The 12,846-nt window shown below is 37.6% G+C and overlaps 1 protein-coding gene across 7 annotated transcripts in view; it reads right to left on the reverse strand.

Moving 5' to 3' along the window:
- The window catches only part of LOC140161166 (serine/threonine-protein phosphatase with EF-hands 2-like), a 224,443-nt gene extending 212,488 nt beyond the window's left edge, over positions 1-11,955 (reverse strand). For 5 of the 7 annotated variants that reach the window (XM_072184609.1, XM_072184607.1, XM_072184606.1 and 2 more), the window contains exons 1-2: positions 11,831-11,955; positions 289-629 (exon numbers count right to left, since the gene is read on the reverse strand). The gene's annotated coding sequence lies outside the window, so the exon portion shown is untranslated. The remainder of the gene's footprint in view (positions 1-288; positions 630-11,830) is intronic. The other 2 variants (XM_072184603.1, XM_072184605.1) reach the window with 2 other exon arrangements.
- Positions 11,956-12,846: the final 891 nt, after the last annotated feature.

The following is a 12,846-nucleotide window of genomic DNA, read 5'->3' on the forward strand; positions in this document are numbered from 1 at the left end:
CTCTTCTGCATTGAGGCTGGCCTTCCCTTTTAAAGGGAATTTTTATTAGACTTTTTGAATGCCTTATAAAAAGTGGACCTTTGTCAATTATTCTCCCACCTGGGACACCCTGCGAACAGGCCTTGCTGCTTCTGTCAGCAGTCAACGAATACTTACAATGTAATCTCTATTACAAAATTGACTCAAAACCTTTTATTATCATTTTTCAGTGCAATAATAAACCAAGGAATTGGATTTTTAATAACTCTGTGAAACAAAACCAGGATTATTCCTTCAGAACATGCTTACCTTACATTGGAATAAAAGATGAGTTCTGTCAACAAGTAAAAAATATCCTACTGGAACACCTTGCAACAACCGCTCTCTACTTTTAGCTTTCCGTTCAAAAGCCCTCCAAGAAAGGTTAACAAAGTCCCTCGCTAATTACAGCAAAAGCTAAGAATGGTGTGCAATATCACCCCTCAGTCAATGTCAGCAATCATTAATTCACTACCGTTCTAGCGGACAACCCAACTCAGCTGATGACTAGCTCTTCTTTGAATAGCGCTGCAATAGTACACTTGTTAGCAATGCGATGTCTATCAAATCATGTGACTGTTGTTGCTATGACAACACAGTTGTATTAGTATCTGTGCAAAGTGAGAACAAGAGAAAAATCAGAGTGGAAATAATTAGTTCAAAAAATACAACTCCTGGTTACAACTCAATTACATAAGCTGTGATTTCCTACGATGTTTGTGACAAAATGTCACATAGCAGTATCAACGATAGAAAAACCTTGATGTTGTGTGAACATAGCAATAATACATTAGGTCTTCTGTATAGTAACACTTTACACACACAATTGCATGAATGAGAGTGGCAGGAGATGTTTTCATGGATGATTGGTTGCTTGGTGCGACAAGCATTTCCTCCACTTAACAATCGCAACCACTTTAAAACATGTTAGGACAACTTAAAACAAATTGACAAGTTATTAAAATTAAACTGATGAATTTCATAAGTGTTGTTTTTATCCAGGGCAGCATTACGGACTTGGATAGCCATGTTTGCACTGAATATGAGGAATGCCCTGATGATATCAAATAATTTAGATTTTTTTTTAAAGTAAAAATACAGCCGATCACAACAGATCACATCAAAAATGTTGTTACAATTGCACTTCAACTCAATTTTAGACTGTCAAATAGGCAATTGCTCTAAATTGACTCATCAAAACAAGTCATCCAAATATAAACATCAACAAACACATGCGTTGCAAAAAAATAGTTGTTGTTGTCCAGTACAGGGGATAAGTACATAGCTCAATATGGTTGTCCCCAGTGATTTTTGGACAAGAGGATAAGTGCTTATTTCAACACTGCTAACCACTTTACCCAGCCACTTCAAGGCTTTTAATACCAACAAAATCAGTGACTCTGCAATGAGTGAATAAGGGGAGGGCCTCTCTCCCTCCTCTACCTGTCTCCAATTTCACACCAATGAGGTACATTTTGTAGCCTATTTTTTCCTAATGCAACAAAATGTGCTCCACCTGCTCAGTGATAGGAGCGTCACTTTCGGCTTCATGATTGTGCCGAGGGAAAAGCAAGATATATCTTCCCTGCCTCATACCTAATTATCTTTCTTTTAAGACTTTAATGATGTTTGACCAGATTGACAACCTAATCCCCCACTTTACCCCCATCAATATGCAATCATCTTTTGATCAATCAATCAATCAAACAACTGCAATCAATCAATCAATCAATCAATCAATCATATTAAAATCCTGCACACGCCACTGATACCAACCCTGGAACATAGGCACACAAAAAAGGCAAATTAATACCTGACAGTTCTATATAAAAACAATTTAGAACATTAATTTCGGTATGTATATACTATACTCAATGAGTATAGTATTACTCATATTAAACAACCTCTAGAGATGAGGAGTACATGGAAAAATGTACATGATGTACATTGTATGGGCATTAAAAAAACTTGTGAAATACTACTCTTTTTACGATAATATCCATCTTGAAATACAAGTGCCCGCCTCCCTCAGGTTTTAGAATGGATAGTTGTTCTGAGAAATAAAAACACCAAATGACAGACTTTCCCCCATTTTACCCTTAGGACCTATACTAGAGCAACAGAACAAATTTGTTTGGTATAATCAAGTTCAAACTCAACAACTAATTGCACTGCAACTACCGGTAGTAAAAGAAATAAGATCAATTAGGCTACAAAATGACCCTTAGGATTCCACAGGTCTGTCCAACCATTTCCATGGTCCACCCACTTTTAGGAGATTTTTGTTTGTTTGGTTTTCTGTATGCATGTAAAATTGTTTTTGCGAACGTGGATGAAATAATCCCGGGAAATAATGTGAGCAAAGCAAGTGAAAATAAAATTTGGTTGATTTATTACAGATTTTTGTGTTTTTTGGATCATTTCTGACATTTGTAATGAAAAAAAAACATTAAAAATGCCCTACCAACCAAACACTACTTTATTTATATTAATTTTCATATTTATGTGGTAACAATGTTAATTTTGAAAAGTCTGTCCACCCATAGGACAGGGTGTTGTTGCCTTTGCCCTTAGTGCCACTTTAAGTTCATATAATGTTGTGTATAAATTGTCAAGAGACAATATTGTGCAGGAAATAAAATGAATTCCCACGCTATGAATTTCAAATGGTTCTTCTTGAGATGTTGAACCAATGTTTTCATACTCGAGCAGGAAAGGTGTTTTCCTATTCCCTAAGGGTTGATAAATATGAATCGATTTCATCACGCTGTTATTACTGGATATCCGATGGGAGCATGTTTTATTATTTAAGTGTTTTTTGTGTTTACAATGTAATACAATGAGGAGAGCTGCAGGAAGCCTGAGTTACTTAGGTAGCATTATGGAATATATTAAATGCACTTGTGCATCAGAGCACATTTTATCATATTTATAAATATCAAAATTAACAAGCTTTAAAGAATATCGAGGGGACATGGTGGTCTGACGGGCTGAAATTTTTCTTCAGAAGAGGGTAATAAATATGTAAATTGAGTGGTGTGCGAATCAGGGGAGACTGGGGGCCGTGTCCGTGCATCAAATCGGGGTAAAAATTGGGAAATAGCTATTTTTTTAACAGCCGGGTGAAGCGAGACCAGTGCCCCCCACTTTTGAAAACCTGCAGACGCCACTAGTCGACGTGATCATATATGCTTTGGCCAATTGGCTGAGTAGCAATTTCTAAAAAGTGTTGAAATGATAGGGAATTATGAAAATGATCTGTATACCAAGCACACGAACATGATGCACATTAATGTTCATAATGGGGTTTATAATTTCAAGCAAACCGATCAGTTTCAGAATTCCTTATTGAATAATTTCATTTCAACTATACATTTTTTCTACGGAACATGTCAGGTGTTCAAAGGTTATACAGTACATTAGTTAATTAATGAACATTAAATGTTTATGAGCAAATGCCATACCTAGGACACATTCATAAACATGATAAATGTTCATAAATGTAATATCATTTAACACCTGACACGTGTTCATAGAAAAAATGTATACTTCTTATATATGACCCACTCTGACAAAACCAGAAACAAGTCGCCAGCGATGTTTTTGAGATGACATTACTACAAAAAATAATCAAATTTTAGAATTCTTGGCCAATTTTGTGCCTATTTTTGCATTTTTCTCAAAAATTATAGCGCATTGGTGACAAGTAAGATATGTATATTATAGGGGCAATGACTACAACTACTGCATTTTTAGCTGCGGGTAGCAGCTCTATAAGTCACCATGTCTCTCCGTCTGTTCGTCCGTTCGTCCGTCCGTCCGTTAGTCCGTTAGTAACAAACGCTAAAAAATGCTGTTACGTCTACATTGTTTGTCGCATGGCTATGATACTTGGTGAGGGGAGGGCCTATACCGCCCCATACTGGAAAAAGAGTTTCATTCCCGAAATTTGGGAAAATGAGGGAAATTGAGGAAGTTAAGGGAAATTGAAGAGAATTAAGGGAAATTGGGATTTTTTTTGAAGAGAATTAAGGGAAATTGAATTTTTTTTTCTTTTTTTTCCGAAATTTTTTTTTTTGAAATTTGTTGTTTAAGAATTTTTTTTTTTTGTATTTTTTTTTTTTTTTTGAAATTTTTTTTTTCCCGAATTTTTTTTTTTTTTTTTTTTTGAAATTTTTTTCCCCCAAATTTTTTTTTTTTTTGAAATTTTTTTTTTCCAAATTTTTTTTTTTGAAATTTTTTTTCCGAAATTTTTTTTTTGAAATTTTTTTTTTCCGAATTTTAACTTGAACCTGCTTCAAAGACACCAACACTGCAAAATTGAATTCCTTGTCCCGCAGCGACCGCTACGGATCCGACGGTACTTGTTTTACATACGTTTACATGGTTAATCGACCGGATTGTGGTCCATTTAAATGGTTAGACAAATAACTGTTAATTTACAACCTAAGTTTTGTCAGAATGGGTCATATACATGAAATGTTCATAAAAAAAGTTTCTGACCTCTTCGGATGTTATCAAAACAGCTTGTGAAATTTCCTGGGCAATCCTTAATGAGAGAACAGCCAACGCCCCTAGAACTATAATTGCCTGTGATTGGCTATTGGCACACGACTCGACACAAGGCATTGGTACACAACAGGCATAATTTTGGGCACAAATGCAGCATCTTGAAGTAAGCAAATATGCTCCTCGTAAAAAAGCAAGATCGACTCAAGAAAAGATTTTCTCATTTTTTAAATATTTTGGTCTATTTCAGATTTTGAAATAATGGCCATTGAAGTTTAAAGTGGTCATATTTTGCACTTTGATCGTAGCTCACAGAAGAATGCGGCAACTCTCGTTTTTCTACCTCACATTATGCAAACATCGGGTACATGTAAATCTACAGCCCCTTGACTCCCTTGAGAAGTTTGAGCGAAATTCATGTATAACAGTGCTTCCATAGCGTGTTATATCTTAGCGTTATGTATCTTAGCGTTAACAAATTAGCGATGACAAAACATGTGCCCATGTGTGCTGTACGTGTTATCTACTAACTTGTGTATTTTAATTTGTTTCTGAAGGACCATTGAAAGGATAGGCTATAGAAGCGAATCCAAGGAGCCAAGTCATGGTCAGGATTTGGTCAGACATCTTTGGGTAGCCGCTAGCACCAAACTGGTGTTTTGAGCGTCCAATTGTGCAAATAAAAGCCGCCTAACACCTAGAGAAGATGCAAGGACGAGGAGGATTAATAGAATAATAACTATAGGCCTATAATGGAGATAATTCCGCAGGTAATCCCATCGCATCTATTCACACATAGTCCTTTTGTTCGCAAGTATACATCAATGCATAGATACCGCGTGTAGTTAATCCGATTATTATGTCACTTCAACAGCGAATAGACCATGCTGTGTGTTTTGTCGAAGGAACTGTATTGTGTTATTCTTTTGTCTGCCTGTGTTTTCGCGGAAGGTGTAAAACGGGTGATGGAATGCAGTTTAAAATTTCCGCCAAGGCCGAATCATTTCACATTTTGAGTGCATTGTAGCCGACGGCTACCCAACTAAAGGCTACTAGTCAGGTGTAGGAATGCGTGAATTTGGATTCCTCTATAGTCCAAAAAGAACAATATAATGAAGTTGGCTTTGTCACAAATCGCCCAACATTTAATAGATTTTGCAGGCGAGATTTTCAAAGTAGCCCAAATGTCGCGAAATTGCGGGAGCACTTTCTTTGTCATGTTTGTCGTGGGACGGAAGTCAAAAATTGCCCAAATCACGGGTTTGGCAAACCTGTGAATAGACCTAGTGTGTTCAAACAGACATGCTATATGTACTACAGGTTAGGCGCATGAAAGTCGATTCCGAGTTTATCGTCCCCCGCCCGCGTCACTTTTTGGAAACCAAAAATACCCGCGTCAAATTTTCAAAAATGCCAAAATAATTCATTATTTTCAAAGTATCAGTGTTTTCACCAGTTTTAGCAATTGGAAACATAGATTTTTGTTTGTAAAACATATAAAGTTATAACTTGGAAGCAAAACCAGGCTCTTTTCTAACTTTTCTAGTCCCTACCCATATAAAAAACATGTTTAGAAATCACATGTATGAGTTTGGCTTTAAATCAACACGCATTTTAGGTCAATAATGAAATCTGATGAAATAATGAAAAATGAAAAATGAAAAAAGTCACCTCACCAACCTGGCTGTTGGACTGGCTGTTGGACTCCCTGATTTATTTGTTTCATCCTCCTTCTCCCTGTTCCCAAAAAGTTCATCAAGTTCTTTATGACTTTGACACCATCTTGAGTACCTTATTAATTAAAACTTTTGACATAGCTAACCTATCCTATTTGCTGGCGATTAAAAGCTTCAACAGTTGGTCGCCATTGGCACCAGGGATTGTATGTTTTGTCGCATCAGAAAAAATCTAGTCATCAATGCGACTAAAATGGTCGCACCATATAGCACTGACTAGGTATGAGCAGGGTCCCTGGTATGAGAGGCCAACCTTAGTTAACACATTTGCTAGTCAGCCAATTTGGCCTAAACTGGGGCCCAAACACAATACATATTTACATAGAAATTTAAAAGAAATGATTGGTCAAGGAAACCTACATAAATACATTGTCTATACTTCACTTGACCCAAATATATGATTTTTGTTGGTAATGAGACAATCGCACATGGAATTTTAGAAGGATTTTGACAGCAGTTCCACATAGAAAATCTGCACTATCGTGAGACTATGCTGTTTTGTTTTTTAATTGATGCATTAAATATTGGCTGAATATTTTGATGAAAGTCAATCTTTGACAAGATGTAACTTTGCTACAGAAAGGGCTATGACAAAACGGTTTTCAGTTTTGGCTTTCTTGACTCAAGGGCTTTAATTTGATATATAAAATGATGCAGTTTCACCTTTCATACCTACACTGACCATTGCCAGTGTGGGAGTGGACATCGTGTACATGACAGCTCTTTAATGTTATACCCTGTGTGGGCAAGTCATACTTCAGTATGACTTGCCCTGAACGTACATATATGTTCGGAAGAGACAGATAAATTGCATGACAGCCTGCCAATTTAAGCTTCCTATAATATCAATTGCACATAACATACGAAGTCACAAACTTACAAACTTCAATATGCACTTCAAATAAAGCAGACCAGCTGTTAATTATTACCAATCCTGCAGAATAACTTACATAATCGTCCATTTCATGGAATCCCGTTGCTCAGAATTGCCAATTTCATTTTTATCTGTCAAATGCGCTGTGGATGTGCTCAGAGATTTTATGATGTGCTTCATTAAATCACAGGTGTGAAACTGACTTTATACCACTCGCTCGCTTTCACAGAAAAGCCAGCCTCGTGGCAATGGGGCATGACGTCATCATGGACGTGTGCAAAATTTCCGCCGGGCGTCATATAACCCGTATTGCGATTGGTTGCAAAAGCCATTCTTTGCAATCGTAAGCTAATCAATGAACGCGACAGCCTTTTTTCGGTATTAATTAATGTGACCCCCATGTGACTCGCCAGTAAAGTACGTCTAACCTGATTGGTTTACAAAACTACTTTGATAATTGCTGAGCCAGTCAGCGTGCTCGATGCTTAACAACTACATGGATCGAATCCATGGGTTCCTACAGTCACCCATGGAAAACAGGGTACTGAAAAACACTACACAATGTCCACATCAGCCATGGTTGGTTTTGTTTACATTGCATTAATTCCCTCAGAACAGGCAATATAGATTCCAGACAGATAAAACTTACCTAATATCAGTTTTAGTTGCCCTTAATAACTCCAAATTGACAAGACATTAAATTCTATTTGCTCATTTTCATACCAAAATCAAGGAAAACATGGTTTTGTTATTACAAAATAACAGGAAAATCATACAGTTCATTTCTGGTCAATTGCAGCAGGCCACTTGAGATAATCAATATTGGTACTTGAATGATATGGTTGGTTGGTTGGTCAGTGACTTCTGCTCATTGTAAGACTGAAAGTAGCTGACAGTGTTGTAAACTTGATTGCATAACATTAAGATCAGGGTTGCCAAACCCGCGATTTGGTAGCCCAATTGGGCGACTTTTGAAGATTTTCCCCGCGACTTTTGACAATTTCCGGTCCCATAGTCCAGAAACCAATGGTTAAGAAAAAAATTGGGCGACTTTTCAACATTGGCTCCCGCGACTTCCGCTAGTTTCCTGCCCCATAGAAACCAATGGTTAAGAGAAAAATTGGGCGACTTTTCGATTATTTGACCCGCGATTCGGGCTGAAATATTTTGGCAACCCTGATTAAGATTGCCAACTTATATCCTTTGTATTTGAGTTGTCAAATTTATGGATTAGTTACTGTCAAATGAAGTAAACAGTATTTAATGTCAACAAAACATGCTGCTGCAGAACTCTATGCCTGTGTGTGTGTGTCTGAGGGCCGATGACTGGGCCGATGACACACATTCGATGGGTGTACTTAACAACCTAGTAGAGGTTTTCGAGAGGCGAATTCACATGGTGATCCAGCGATCGAGTATAAATTCAGGATGACAACTACTCTCGCACGAGATCGCAGGTGCAATAACAATACATGGACACAATCAGTGACATTTACACAATGGAATAATGAATTATTTATGACATGCATTGGCTGGATTTTACGATCGAGGTAAGGTTTTTGGCCTGTCCCTGCGTGAATATCCTTAGTTTTCAGCATCAAAGATACTTGCGATGACCAGTTTTTTGCGGACACTTTGATAACAGGTAACTTTTATAGGTCATAGGGTAGAAACTATAGTTGTACAATTTGTACGAAATATACATTTTGTTATAGGCCTAAAATGTTTACAAAAATATATTGGTCCACACGTTGTGCTGGTATTCAGTTGTTCGACGTATACTTAAATGTGTGGGGTGATGTCTCACTTTATTGATGATACGTGTAATGCTATTCATAACATGTATAAAGAGTCCTGTTCACTTGTATAGATAATTGTGAATAAACAAATGACCAACGGACGTCAATGGGACAGTTTGTCAATAGCTATCGATCACACGCATGACACAGCAATCAGCCAAATGGATAAGCTTTACCACACTAAAATAGGGGGGTGATCTCTGAACCACTTTGTGAGATATTTTTTCAAAACTTGTGGAAATAGTTGTAGTGGCATTGTATTAGTGGGAAAATGGCTTTTGTTTCATCCGATTCGTTTATTTTACCCCCTGGACATGGGGTCTGAAGATATCGAGCTTTTTTGCATGTTTCAGCATAGGCCATATAAGGCCAATTACAATAAGGTTAAGCATAATTTATTATTTCCATGTTATTTTTGTAACATCACTTGTCATTAAATCTTTTACAAAATGGTATCAATGTATATCGGAAAGTATTTTCATTCTTTTGATATCAAGATCGGAAAGATCCAACACCCCACTTGACACCACAATGACGTCATAATACACATGTAGATGTCATATTTGTGGGTTGCACCAATACGCATGGAAGGTGGTACGCAATGCTTTTTTTCCACCACACAGAATAAAGGGTGGTGCAATATGTATGTGTATCCCACGGCTGTTTGATGTATATAGAATTGGCTTCATTATTAACTAAATGCAAACTATAGATGGCGCTATTTATCCAAAATCATTTTTTTTTATTTGCAAGGGTTAGGTGATTAATACCATCATTAAAACAGCTGGAATAGGTAGAACAAGCAACAAGGAAATTTTATAAACATATTTTATCAAACAATAAAAAGACATTATTTGTATTAAAAGCTTGAAAGGGTAATTTCCAGTAACTAAATAGCGCCACCAATTTTGGCATTAATACATACATTTTATATCTGAAAAAGCTTTGAGAAATACTATAAATGTGAATAATTTTGTAAAAGAGAAGAAATTAAAGTTGAGAACGACTCAAAAGCATCTGTATATATTAGCACGATATCACTTTTAGCTGTTTAAGCCTAAAATTTTGTTATACATGATGTTTTGTTTTAAAAACTAATAAATGATCCCATCAAACAACCGTGATCCCAGGGTCAATTATGTGTGTTTGTGGGGGGGGTGGCAATTATTTTTGGCAGGCCAAAAAAGGGAGCATTTTGGCAGGTTGAATGGGGTACCGGGACAAGCGATTTTTGGCAGGTCGAAGAAAGAATGGCAGGAGCAAGCGATTTTGGCACAGACCTATTGTGCACCGTTTCTATATTTTGATCTAAAAGGTGTAGGAAAAATGTTCAAATATGTAACATTTCCTGCTCACTGTGCTCGCATTATATGATAAGATAATCTAAGGTTTTAAACTTGGGTTCCCCAAAATCATGTATGTGTAAAGAGGGGGGGGGGCAAAGAATCTTTTGTTTTGGGCATGTTAAAGGGGGGGGCAAAGGTTTTTTGGCACGTCAAAAGGTGGGCAAAGGGGGTGGGGTGGGCAAGCGATTTTTGGCACACCCTTTTGGGAATTGACCACCGCGGGGTACACCACCCCTTATAAGGAATATACTCTTAATTTCGGTGTCTTGGATCAAGTCTCTACCATAAATAATATGCCCAAATTTGTGTAGGTGTAAAATGTATCCATCTACATCCATCTACTTTACCAGGTGTTCAAAAGCAAAACATGTATATAGGCCTACAGGTGGAGAATACCGGTGCTGAAGAGTGGCACAACATGGTTGCATAATTGGTTGCGACGGTATAACCTTCATATGGAACATGGGGAAAGTCAAAGATAAAATTTTAAAAAATGGCTGAAAATAACTGAACAATTTCCATGTAAATATTCAAGGTACAATTGACCATCCCAGGTCACTGATCAACATTTCACAGATTTTCATGGCCTCTTGTCAGGGATATATATATGGTTTCCGACCTTATAGAGGGCCACCTTCGCGACCGGAGTAGAGTGGGTGGTTACCCAGGCTGATGTACAAGTTGCATCCATCCCCCCCCACCCCTGCTGGACATTTTTTGTTAACATTTTTTTGTGGCAAAATCATGACATATTTCCCCACTACCAATGATTACCTACACTGATTTTCTCCAATTAGGAAATGTTTAATAATACTCTTGTGGAAGGGGTTGGATTAGGGAGTCAAAATGTTTTCCCGCTGCATTTCAGCTAAACTTTATAATTAAGAGATTAAAATTCAGAATCCAACCAACCCCTACCATGAAAATATTTCTGAATATTCCATCAGTAACATCAGTGATTCTTGTTATTCATTAGTCTGAGAGCACTGAAAACAATTATCATAAGTTAAATCACATACTTTATAGGGGGAGCTTCACCGGGAGCTTCAAAACACATCCGCCGGTTGCTCGCCAGTTCCGCCCGGTTCTACCCGGTTAGGTCCGGTTTGTACTGTTCTAAACAATATGGAATGTGGTTTAATTGCCACTAACTGCCGGTCAACCAGCAGTTGAGTTTTGAAGTCACCCATAAACTTTAATTAGCTATTAAACATGTATAAGCCTATAACAATACTGTACATTACAATGCACAAAAATGGGCAAAAACGGGAAAACATCAGAAGCCATGTCCAGGGGGTAAAATGCCCGAATTGAACGAAATAAAGGTCATTTTCCCACTCACACCAAATCACTACAATGATTTTCACAAGTTTTTTAAAACTTTGGTTCGAGATCACCCCCCTAACTAAAACGGTGACCACTCAGAAAAACTCACTGCATGATAAATGCATTTGGTTGCACAACTTGCAAGTTCAAGTTGCAAGTCAGTCAGTCACCACTTCACACACAGAGAGAACAAGCTAAATGGCTACAAATACCACTATTTACCTTACTTCCGTTGCTATAACCACACTTCCCAGCACACAATCCAACAAAATCGCAAGGATAACTTCTCACTCCGAAGTTCCTGCCAGTGCCAGAGCAGCATTCACGTTTCCATCATAAACAACAACACTATTAATTTTGGCTGGTTTTGTTAATCTTTTTGTATCGATCAACGCGAACAACTACATACACAAGTTTAACGGAACTTGAAAACTCATGGGTCCAATTAAGATTTTCACAAATCTCGTCGTCTCATTCACCTTGAGGGAACAGGTGTGGCGCTCTTTCCGTTTGTCTATAGTCATAGTCCTGGCATATTGAATATAGTTATGCCATTATGATAATGTTGCATTCAATAAGGCCAAGTAAAAAATAAAACATGTTTCACGTCCGGGTTTTTGAAAAAAAGGAGGAGGAGGGGGCTTTTTATTTTCTATTTTTTATCGCAAAATTGGTGTAAATACCCATACTTAGAGCTGTTTTAGCGTATACAATAATAATGCCTGGAAAAAGAAGGAGGCCCTTTTTATTTGTTGTTCTGAGAGTTACACCCTCCAATGATCACAAAACCTTCCTAAAATGTTTCTTGTATCTTAACAAGGCTATAGAAATCATTCCAACTTCCTAGACATATTTTACTGTTTGTATTGTTTACCCCGCATGACTGCTCATATTAATTATTACCAGACTTGAGTCCTGTTTATTAGGAGCTATTAGGGACAGTATGTGTAGCTCACTGGTAGAGCCTCGCGCTCGCCCGACAAGCGAGAGGTCTGGGGTTCAAGTCCCCGCACAGGCAGGTATGTTCGGAGTTCCCCCCTCAAGACCCAAAAAAAAATTCGGGTTCCCCCCTCAAAATGCCCATTCCCCCCTGTCGTAAATAACGATCGCTCGCTATATAAATGTATCAGGACAAAATGCTAAATATGGGTTGAAAACTGCCAACTTGCAAATTTTGTAAACTTATACTCGAAATGCAAGTCATCTACAGCAACTGGTATGGTTCTTGGTGAACTTAG

The sequence above is a fragment of the Amphiura filiformis genome, chromosome 9, assembly GCF_039555335.1.
Source record: "Amphiura filiformis chromosome 9, Afil_fr2py, whole genome shotgun sequence".
NCBI classification, from domain to species: domain Eukaryota; kingdom Metazoa; phylum Echinodermata; class Ophiuroidea; order Amphilepidida; family Amphiuridae; genus Amphiura; species Amphiura filiformis.